Consider the following 11,142-nt stretch of genomic DNA (forward strand, 5'->3'; position numbering starts at 1 on the left):
AACATTCGGTACTAGAACGAATATACTATATATAGCCAGTAAAGTAAAATAAGAAAAAATATTCCGATACAGTCGATGATTTCATAAAAACCTCTTGATAAGATTAAAAGCATTTCGGGTAATCCTACGTTTATCGACTTGATACGGTTGTTTTTATTTATGTCTATAAACCTAACACGGAATTATTTTGATAGTTGAAATTTATTTACATAATATAAAACGCGTTGTGATAATGGTTGGTGGTCTGGTCAAACCTCTTGAATCTTATTTTAAAACCTGAATTTCACAACCGAACGTTTTTTTTTAGCAACCCAAAGTATTTAAACGTGTATTATCCGTTAAAATCTGAAATTCCAAGACCTTTGGCACGAGGAGCGTGCGTCGGGAGTACTGAGCGAGCACGATTCCGGGTCAAGGCAGCGCTTAACAGGGATCTGTTTGGAAGATTATAAGCAAATTGCACTATAATGCAGCTGTTACCGAGATAATGTCTCTAGGTTGAATTTTGAACACAATGCTGGAGTTTCGAAATTAAGATTTTAAAATTTTTGTTTATGTAAGATTAATCATCAATTTTTGAATAAGTTCGAGAGAAATAATTACACTCAAAATACGCATCGCAGTGGTGGTCGATTGTTAGCTTTGAAGTATGAGCAGAATGTGATTATTGTACACTCGTAATTAAAGAAACACATTTCTCACGTGTAAAAGTTTCATAACTACTTTCGAAGCGAAGGTTGTCGTGGTTTGGGCATGTTAAGCGAAGGGAGGGTGATCATATGGCTAAAAAGACCCTGGGCATAAGTAGACTGTAATATGAAGAGGGGGCGCCTAAAAAGGTTTGAGTAGAATGTGTGAAAAAGGATATGCCAGAGATGAAACCTGTATGAAAGAAAATAACATGTTGCATTGACTCCACACAGTAGCACGAGGGCAGGAGGAAGACTTTTGAAATGAAGCGAAACTTTAAAGTTGGAAAATCACACAAAACTCAAGCATCGAATGCACAGAATCGACCAAACCAATTTACCTAGTTCCGTACTGATTGCATCCTATGTAATAACTAAGCAGGCTGATTGAATCGTGGGATTGATAATTGAAAATAATAATTGAAATTATTAAGCGATAACTTATTCCGAAATTATTATAATAATATTGATTATTAAAATGATTTTATAAAAAAGTTGAAAACATATAACTTTTTTTATTGACACAAACGAATTGCCAATGCTATGTATTGTATTATAGTCTGGCTGTTTTATTATTATTTTTATCTATCATTTTTTACGGTGAGATATCCATTTACGGATATCGGCCGATGTGGGATCGAACCGGGATATGAAACAGAAGGACTACAGACCAAACCTCAATCAACACTCGCCCAACGTCCGATCCCTACGCGAGCAGGGTAGAGGCGCGGGTGGTGTTTAACTAATCTGTTCTTCCCTAGTATTATAGATACCTAGTATTATAGATACCGAGAATCAGGAACGTCTTTGGACTAAATCGTAAATAATGTAGAGAAACCGTCCGTGGGAACGTAAGGAACAGGTGATGCACCGTCATGTGCGGTCACGGGTTTTGAGCACGAAAGTCACGGTTTCAACTGCTTTCGACAAAGGGGTACTATTCGTCTTCAACAGGGTTGCAAGACAACGGAGCCTTCACAAAATCTTGAAAAAAAATTCATAGTGATATTTATAAGTTTTATCCCAAACTCTCATTTTTGTGCAATCTGTTTTATTTCGTCCATTATGTTTTTTGGAAAAATATATTGAAATTTCATTTTAAAACTACGTACAATTAATAATTAAAATATATTTAGCTGGTAAATAAATCAAATTTTGTTAAAAAATCAGTAGGAAAGGATTATTTTTGAATTTATTTAATTTCAGGCGAAGCCAATTGTTTGGAATTGCACTCACCGCACCCAACAAAAACCTTACTGTTTGACTATTTCTGCAGTGTTCAGAACATTCCTACATGATATATTAGCTGCAGAATTAAATGGCAGGGCCATCCGCATCCTGTTCCTTCTTTTAATCTTTTCATACTCTTTTATGTTAGTAAAAACATAAATTTCCTTAATATTCTTTATGCGACTTCTTATCTGGCAACCCTATTATTTCCGAAGGGTGTGCGCCGAAGTGTATCCCCTGTGGAGGCATGTGCGACGAATCCAAAAACATGTTGTATTTATTTAGTTGTCAGTTCAAGAGCTCGTGGATATATTTGGGAACGATCCATCTTTTCGGACATCCTTACAGAGGTTTCCAAGCAAATTAAGACGCTTAGTTGACTCAGTATAATATAATAGTGTACTACTACATATTTCATATTTGTTTCTCTGTCAATTAAAATTGATATGAAAACTATGAATTTTGTTCAAATATTAGCAATCCGCTATCGAACTTGTTCATTTATTATTATATTTTAATCAATAGTTAATTTCAGAGATGGTTCAGGGGTCTCATTTTTAAAAGTCAGCAATAAAGCATCTACGTCAAAAGTCAGAGTCGTAGATAACCATAGATAACCGATTAGCTGACGGCTGTACCAAAACGGATTATACTCGTGACAAATTAGATACCATTAGGGGGCCCAAATCTGTTATATAAGCCGAAATCTGTTAAATATGTATTATGGAAAGATTTATCACGATCAAAATACAAAGGGATTGCGTAAGGTTGCGATGATGTCACGTTTGGTTAATCGACCATCTTCAAAGATACATTTTGTTGCTGAATATTTTACTGAACTTTGATTGTCAGATCTTGGTTATTTTTTTGTTATAATAAGTTTAATTGAAAAAAAAAAACCACCATAAATCTTATGATCGCTAAACAAAGGCTGCATCTTTCACATATCCCTTCGATCGCACAAGGTGGTGATTAAAAAAAAAACTGTTTGCTTTCTTTAGCTTAGATTTCCGAAAATAATGAAACTCTTCCGCTCGTTTTGAATTTCGAATTTCGGAAAAGCATAAACACATTTCGACCGGCTTTCATGAATAATGAAGACCAATAAACAATGCCACACAACGAACAAAACGCAAAAGCATTATTGCAGACTTTTTTTTATACATACATATTTTAACAAAAGAGTTAGTTGCACAAAGCGTTCCGTATGTTCACGCTCGACGACACGCGACAATGGGGTGATGAAATCAATCAACGGACATGAATTTCGTGTGCTTTGCATCACGATTACGTATTGCGATTTTAAAATCAAATTGAAATTTATGTGGACAAAATACAACTGGTTACGGAATTTACTTTGACGACATTACCAAAACTGTAATAAAAAAAAAATTATGTCAGTTTTTTAAAATAAGAACTAGTTACAATAGCAGCGGTTCAATTACCTTTAAAATTGTTAGTAGCACAAGTAAAAAAGTAGCCAAAGTAAAAAGTAACATAGATAACAAAAATCTCATCACAAATAATAAAAATGTTCAAATCGAGCTATATGGGTTTTCTTTCTCAACATTTCTCGATAAACGATAAAATTACAACACGCAAATTTAATAGGTGTATTTATCATGAGAAGTTTAATATGTACCCGGTACGCATACGGTAGCCATTATACGTGATGTGTGACGAATTGCATGAAAACAAGCAAATTAATTTATAAACTTTAACGGACAAAAAATATATAGATAATGACATTTTTAATAACCGTTTTTATTGCTTTAATACTGTCTCGTGGCTTATCAATATCACATTATACAGTAGACGACACTAGTATTATGTTTCTCCTCAGTCCTCAAGGCGTGCCTCAACTAATGCGGATCATTATTCCGATGGAAATGCTACAGCAAAACTCTTCCACTTGCTACGATCTGTCACCGTCCTCGTCGAACCCGTCACTTGCGACGAAGGGCTCGACTAGTAAATTAACCCATAGACACAGTCCATAGAGTTTCTCGCCGGATCTTCTCAGTGGCTGGCGTTTTCGATCCGGTGGTAGATTCTGCGAAGCACTGCTCTTGCTAGGGCTAGTAATAGCAACACTTCCGGTTTGAGCTCCGAAAGCTCACCCACACGCTAGGGTAAAGCTGAAATAGCCTCTCAAGGCTATCAGCATAGGTAGGAAAAAAAAGCTACGATCTTCGGCCTGATGGAGAGCTTGAGGTGAGTTCCTCGACCGTCTGCTATAACGAACGTTTTCTTTCCCGAGGTCTTTTACCGTCTAAATTGTGTTTAATTATGCACTTTTCCATATTATCTGTACTTCTTCGCACTATGTGACTTTTTTCCCCGACCTCATCGTCGGTAGCCTAAGAGACTATTGCAACTACGCGCGGACGGGTAAGTGCGGTATCGAGGCTAAGAGAACTTGCTAACACTAGAAGGAATATTGAAGAAAGAAGAAGATTGAAGAAAGAAGAAGAAGAAGGCATATTGTAGAAAGGAGTTAGAACGTCGAGCTGTCCAAGGAATGCGTAGCATTATTCCTGTATTCCTTTATCAGTGTATTCTTGAGTGATCAATTACAAAATTATAATGATTACTAGGGTATTGTGAGCCTCATATTGCCATCCTGCTAATATATGATGCTGTCCGTCAAACATAATACAATTGAAATTTCAACCTCATGTCAGAAGGTAATGACGGCATTGAAGTTTCAATATCTAGGCGTCTAAGTCCGCCCACACACAGCAAAACAATAGTGAGCACTTAACAACACCTTTCATCTTACACAAATGTGAAATGTTATTTGCTTTGTTTATTACGCTGTTGTAATTTGAAACATTTTCAATAGTAAGGAATTTGACAGATACCTAGAATTGTCAAGAGAGATAACCAAAAAAAAAAACTATCCACAAACCACATTATTGCCAAATTTTTTTGTTTTTGTAAACATTCCCACGACTCAATCAAAAGCATTGCATCGAAGCTATATTAATAAAGATATCAAAGATTCATTATATAAGTGTTATACATATTATATATTATTCTTATGTACGTATGTCGCACACGCGACCGCCACGCTCCCAGAGGGACCAACCCCCTTGCAACCCTCGTTCGTGTAGGACCCGTGCGGACGCATCGGTAATGTAATTTGATGCATTTTATTGTCCGTATTTGCAGATCGAGAAGTTTCTATATCGCAAAAATCGTCGAATAAAAAATATATATGTATTTCTATTTTAAATTCGTAAGTATTTAGTTTTGATTGATTTGATTTGACACACCAAGGTTATACAACAACCGAAGCACTTTTTTTAATTAGATTAATCCAACAGTAAATTCGCACTCTACAACGAATATTTAACCAATTGACATTCAATAGTTATTTGAATATGGAATCATTACGGCGCGCGAAACCACAGCCAATAATACAATTAATACATAATATAATATATACGAGAATTTTTCATAGCAATATTCCTTTATTTCTTTTATATTATTATCGTTTTCTTAACAAGTTTTCGTACTTCACCTGTTGTTTTCGATTATTATTTTTATCTCAGAACATTCGATCGACTCATATCGGTCATCGAACGTTAGTTTAACACGAGAGGTAAACAAAGAAACAAAATGCTTTCACGACATAAATATAATAGCTATAGGATTTATGACTGTGTAGAAATGAAAAACTCGTTTTTATCACCTAATAAATTTTCCTTTGTCATTGTTCGCAGTGGAGCCAATAAATCGTCAGGATATAGGGACGACGCGGTGAACGTTTCATAAGGGGAATCGAATGACAATTTAGCGCCCTTCGTGTAGGTATTGCCGACTAATCCAGGGTTTTTAAGGCACTTGAGGGTAAAATTGGAAATAGCGGAATCTAACAATGTATCATTGTGATTATTATATTTTGTTTAGTTGGGTGGACGAGCTCACAGCCCACCTGGTGTTAAGTGGTTACTAGAGCCCATTGAAATTTACAACTTAAATGCGCCACCCACCTTGAGATGTAAGTTCTAAGATCTCAGTATAGTTACAACGGCTGCCCTAATCCTTCAGACCGAAACGCATTACTGCTTCACGGCAGAAATAGGCAGAGTGGTGGTACCTACCCGCGCGGACTCACAAGAGGTCCTACCACCAGTAAAATTTCGAGTCTTTTGTTTTTCACTAAGCATTATATTAAATAGCTTCTAGAACAATATTTTCAAATTAAGACAACATTTACAAAATTACAATAATGGCCACTACTGAAGCTTAATTTAACATAACACGCAGACATATTTTCCGGTACACTACCAGCGTGCGCTGACCTTTAAGAGGTCATCTTTCTAATTATTCAAATCGTATATATTGAGTTCATCACACTGATTACGCAAGAACGATATAAAGCGCCGAAAAAATTATCATAAATAAAAAACTATGTAGTATTTATTCTCTTTGGTTTGTATGAGTCTTAGCTACATTAAAAGTATTCCGTTTTTTTTTGTCAATTTTCCTCGTTTATTTTCCAACGCCACAAATACGGTTTACTGTTTTCGTGTTCATAGACGTGACGTCGGAAATAATATAATTACAATAAAAAATGAGACATTAAAAATTAAAAGTTGTTTTTATAATAAAACAAAAAAATTATAAAGTTTAATTTATAAATTTTTTTATGCATAAGAAAATCTCTGTTTCTATTTAAACGACAGCCGTTATGTGATACAGTAAGTAGTACCAGGCATCCACTTAATGATGTCTATGGCGTTATCCGTTTAACACCAGATAGACCGTTCACATGTCAATAGAATAAAAAGAAGTTTACTTGAGAACAGCTTGACTGCTTTGTCAAAATTGGTCATAGGTATGTAAGGAAAATATTAATTGGAATTTCTTTATAGGGCACCTCATCAGGTGCAATTAGTAAATAATATTCTCTATTAATTTATTAAGAAAATTGCTTAGTCTGAATTTGTTTCGATATCAAAACAAAACTATCTGTATTCAAAGAAAAAGGATTAAAAGATTAAAAGACACTGACGTAATCAGTCATACAACAGGCATGCCAAAGTTGCAAGGGCTGAATAATTTGAGGGGTCCAAATGCAATGGGGATTTAAAATTTACATAATGTCATCGACAGAAAAAGAAAGGAATTTATTGCAACTCTGATATAGGTAATGCTTCTGTTTTCTTCCTATTTTTTCACTATGGCAATTGCTTTCGTGCGATGTCACTGTTGAGTATATAAAAATTTCTAATTATTCAAAAAATACATACTTTAAATGAGAAAATGAGATGAGACGAAACGAAATTACATTTTTTTTTTGCTTAGATGGTGGTGATTTGTGGACGAGCCCACAGCCCCCACCTGGTGTTAAGTGGTTACTGGAGCCCATAGACATTTATAACGTATGCGCCACCCACCTTGAGATATCGGTCTCAAGTATAGTTACAGTAAAATGATGTAAATTTGCTGAGAGTTCAGTGAACTTTCACCGGTGCTATACAGTTAATAATATACTAATATTACATTAAATATTATAAACAAATAAGAGGCAGTCAGAGCGACTGTGTTACAGATTACATTTAAAATATTTTTTTAAGGAATTTTATGCCCTGGTAACTGAGACCTTTAAAGTCATGTCTTATTTTAATTTATATTCATATTTTTATGAAAAATGATATTAATGAGTGAAATGAAATGAAATGATTAATTTGAGACATTAATCAACAGGGATGAAATTAAATGAAATAAAATGGGATGAAATATAATCTCAGTAAAATGGTGGTCATTTACTAAGATTTTTTCAGTGGACTTTTTGAAGGATCCCGAGAAGTTACGTCCAGCGGCTTTGTGTCATTTTCCCACATTTGTGCACTTTCACAGATATTAAAAAGTTAATAAACCACCATTATTACACATTTAAACCCGAAGAAACACTAAATAGACAAATTATAAAACAAATGTCACAACTTCACACCTCGCGTTCCCGCCAAAAAGTCCATAAGAGGCGGTCCGGGCGACTGTATCACAGATTACATTTAGAATATCAGAAATGCACTGGTATAGAGTACGATGGCGATTATTCAAGCTGGCTGTTGCTGTAGCGAAAATAAATGCTTTCTTAAATAAATGCTTTCGCTTATATAAATTGATGCAAAATTAGCTGCCTGTAAGTTAAAAAAAATAAACGGACTATACCAACAACTATGGTAATCCTATACCGTAGACCATGTAGCTGTAGCTAATTGAGTAAATATTTAATTGATTAACATATTACGCTACTGCTGATCACTAATTGCTCACTAAGCTAACATTTTTATTTTCAATGGACGCAAGCCAAAGAAATTTAAATCGATTAAAAAACATTCTCTATATTTTTTTTAAATAAAGTTAAATAAATACGAGTAAGAAGATATGGCGGAGATTTTAATACGCATTAAATCTGTCCCTCTAACCTACGTAACGATTGGGACTATTCTGTGAAGAGTCAAGCGAGTAGAAGGTAGAAAGACAGTAAAATGGTAAATCACCTTTGTAGGTTTAATACGTTAAAGGGCGCCAGCTGAGATTTAATGTTGCCAGTATATTGAATAATAAATTCTACCAAGTACCACCAGAATTTAGGGAAATTGAACATAAAAATGTGAGCCGTCACGGGACGCCTGGCAGATGTGAAACATCGACATTATTTTGTAAAAGTAATATGCAGAAAAGAACAGATTGTGACAGGAACTACGTAATAATATGTCATAATGATAAAATAAAATATTACGAAAAAATAATTTGTTTTCAAGTAAAACACAGGTTATGTGTACTGTAGTAAACAACACTGTATACACTACGGAGTATACACTATAGGTATCCGAGCTCAGTGTAGCGAGAGAGATGGCTTAACGCCGGATCGAGTGGGAGAGAATCGCACAGTCGATTGCGCATGGCGACGCGTCGCCACGGCATGCGTCGCCACGCCAGAAATCGGTTTTACGTGCTGCTATAGATGTTTCACATCAAAAATAGTTTCTGTATATTCGAGCGATCATTTAGCGGTACTAACTGTCTTTTCGAACTTAATGACAATATAATGTCATGGTTTATATCATGTCTGAGTTTTATGTGTGGCGTGGTGGTACGCCGCAAAGGAAATGCGTGTAAGCGCGGTACGTAATTAACGCGGTCCGTACTTCTTATTGTTGTTCACATCCTGTGCCCCTCAAAACTCGGTCGCACGTACTAATACTGTTTGGACTTCGCGTGGAGTTACAGGACCTAATAAGCACGCCCACGTTGCTATAACGCGGCACATGTTCGCTTCACGGCAGAACTAGGACATTGATGACAGTACTTCCCGCTCAATCGCAGTTCGGACAAGAAGGATTTGGTTCCAACTTTTTTTTCTTCTTTTTTTTTAAGATTGAAATATTACTGGTGGCCCGGAGGCCTTTCCAGTTTCACCAGGACAGGTGGGCGAGCAAAGGGTCAGTCAGGAGAGGTGGGATTTGCTAACAGCTGCCCGAGCGCCTCCGAAGGAAACCTAATAACTCAAGAGCAATGGCTTCGCGAATGGGGTTCCAACTATGGACACGAACCAGAATGAACTAATTGCACTCACTCAAAGAGGCAGGAGTTCGCTCACTTCTCTTCTCTAATCAGGTAATCCAATAAATAATGATAGTAAACAGCTTATAATGAACATTATAGAAACATTTTTAATTAAAAAACTGGAAGAAAAGATAAATACCATTTAATAGAAAGTCGAACCAGACTGGTGGTAGGACCTCTTGTGAGTCCGCACGGGTAGGTACCACCACCCTGCCTATTTCTGTCGTGAAGCAGCGATGCGTTTCATATTGCGCATCATATTTCGTAGTACATATTTGATATGTGAGCAGAATATCAACTTAATCGTATATGCTGAAGTTAGTGATTCCGTCACATAGATAAATAATAACAAAAGCATGTTAAAAATAGTTCATTCTCTTTGAACGTGTTCACAAAGTTAGTCAACCTTTTCCAGACATATAATGCGTTGCAATAATTATATACAGGACCAACGCTCTAATGAGCAAAGTGGGTCACCAGACCCCAAAGGAAGCACTGAATCGTAACTAATACGGTAAGCGTACAGGCTATTTTCGTTCTTAACTGAAGCTCGTTAGGACTTAAATTTCTATATTAACTTTTTGATGGAGAACTAAACTTTGCTTTCATGAAGTTAGTTTAATTAAGAAAGTTATGATGAAGCGTGTGTCTGTAGTGGGAATATGTGGCGGAAATTACATCATACTTGATCAAGTATCCAAATGAAAGAGGAATTTCGTTTACATTGAATACTAAGCTGAGTATTCCTAAGATACCCTACCCTATTTATCCTACCATCCGGTCATCGTCCTCGCCGAACCCGTTGCTTGCGACGAAGGGCTTGACGAGTGAATTAACATAGACATATAGCCCACTGAGTTTCTTGCCAGATCTTCTCAGTGGGTCGCATTTCCGATCCGGTGTTAGATTCTACGAAGCACTGCTCTTGCTAGGGCCAGTGCTAGCAACATTCCCGGTTTGAACCCCGTGAGCTCACCTACTAGTTCGGTGAATTTAGAATAACCCCTCGAGGTTACTAGAATAGGCAGGAAAAAAAATCATATCTTAATGGAACATTTTAAGCTTTAAAACATGGCGTTTCTCTTTTCTACTAGTCAAAGCAGGTCGCTTTGCTGGACTATCTTTGATTAAGTTCATTGTGTACCAAGCTTTGTGGGATAACCTATCTGAAGATTTTCTAGGAATTATATCGAAATCTTTATCTAAGATATGGATCATACACACATCTACTTTTATATATCATAATCTATAAACGGGTAAATTTGCTCCCTCATAAGTTATGGCTATGATATTTATACTCGTAGATAAACATCCACGTGCCGTACACGTGAAACGCTGAGTTTCTACTACTACCAACAATTAAGTAGGGGGAAAAAAACGTGAAACATATTATGATGCGTCTACAAATCCCAATTTTACTTAGTCAGTACTTGTAGTCACTTCGAGCCTCTACAACGAAAAACTACACTACCCACAGCCAAACCCCAACGAACATTCCCTCCTGTTCTAAAGCCCGCATCAAATGTACCGCAACTTTGATTCAATCGTGATTGAATAAACTATGATTGGCGGCCTCTTGATCTTGTTAAAATAACGACATGATTTCACTGTCAGCTGTGCCACATCCATCAGCTGG

The 11,142-nt window shown here is 36.2% G+C and overlaps 1 protein-coding gene across 13 annotated transcripts in view; it reads right to left on the bottom strand.

Moving 5' to 3' along the window:
• The window catches only part of LOC101741553 (rho GTPase-activating protein 21), a 453,498-nt gene that overhangs the window by 222,405 nt on the left and 219,951 nt on the right, over positions 1-11,142 (bottom strand). The gene's annotated exons all lie outside the window — the stretch shown is intronic.

Source organism: Bombyx mori, chromosome 10 (genome assembly GCF_030269925.1).
Source record: "Bombyx mori chromosome 10, ASM3026992v2".
Taxonomy (NCBI): Eukaryota; Metazoa; Arthropoda; class Insecta; order Lepidoptera; family Bombycidae; genus Bombyx; species Bombyx mori.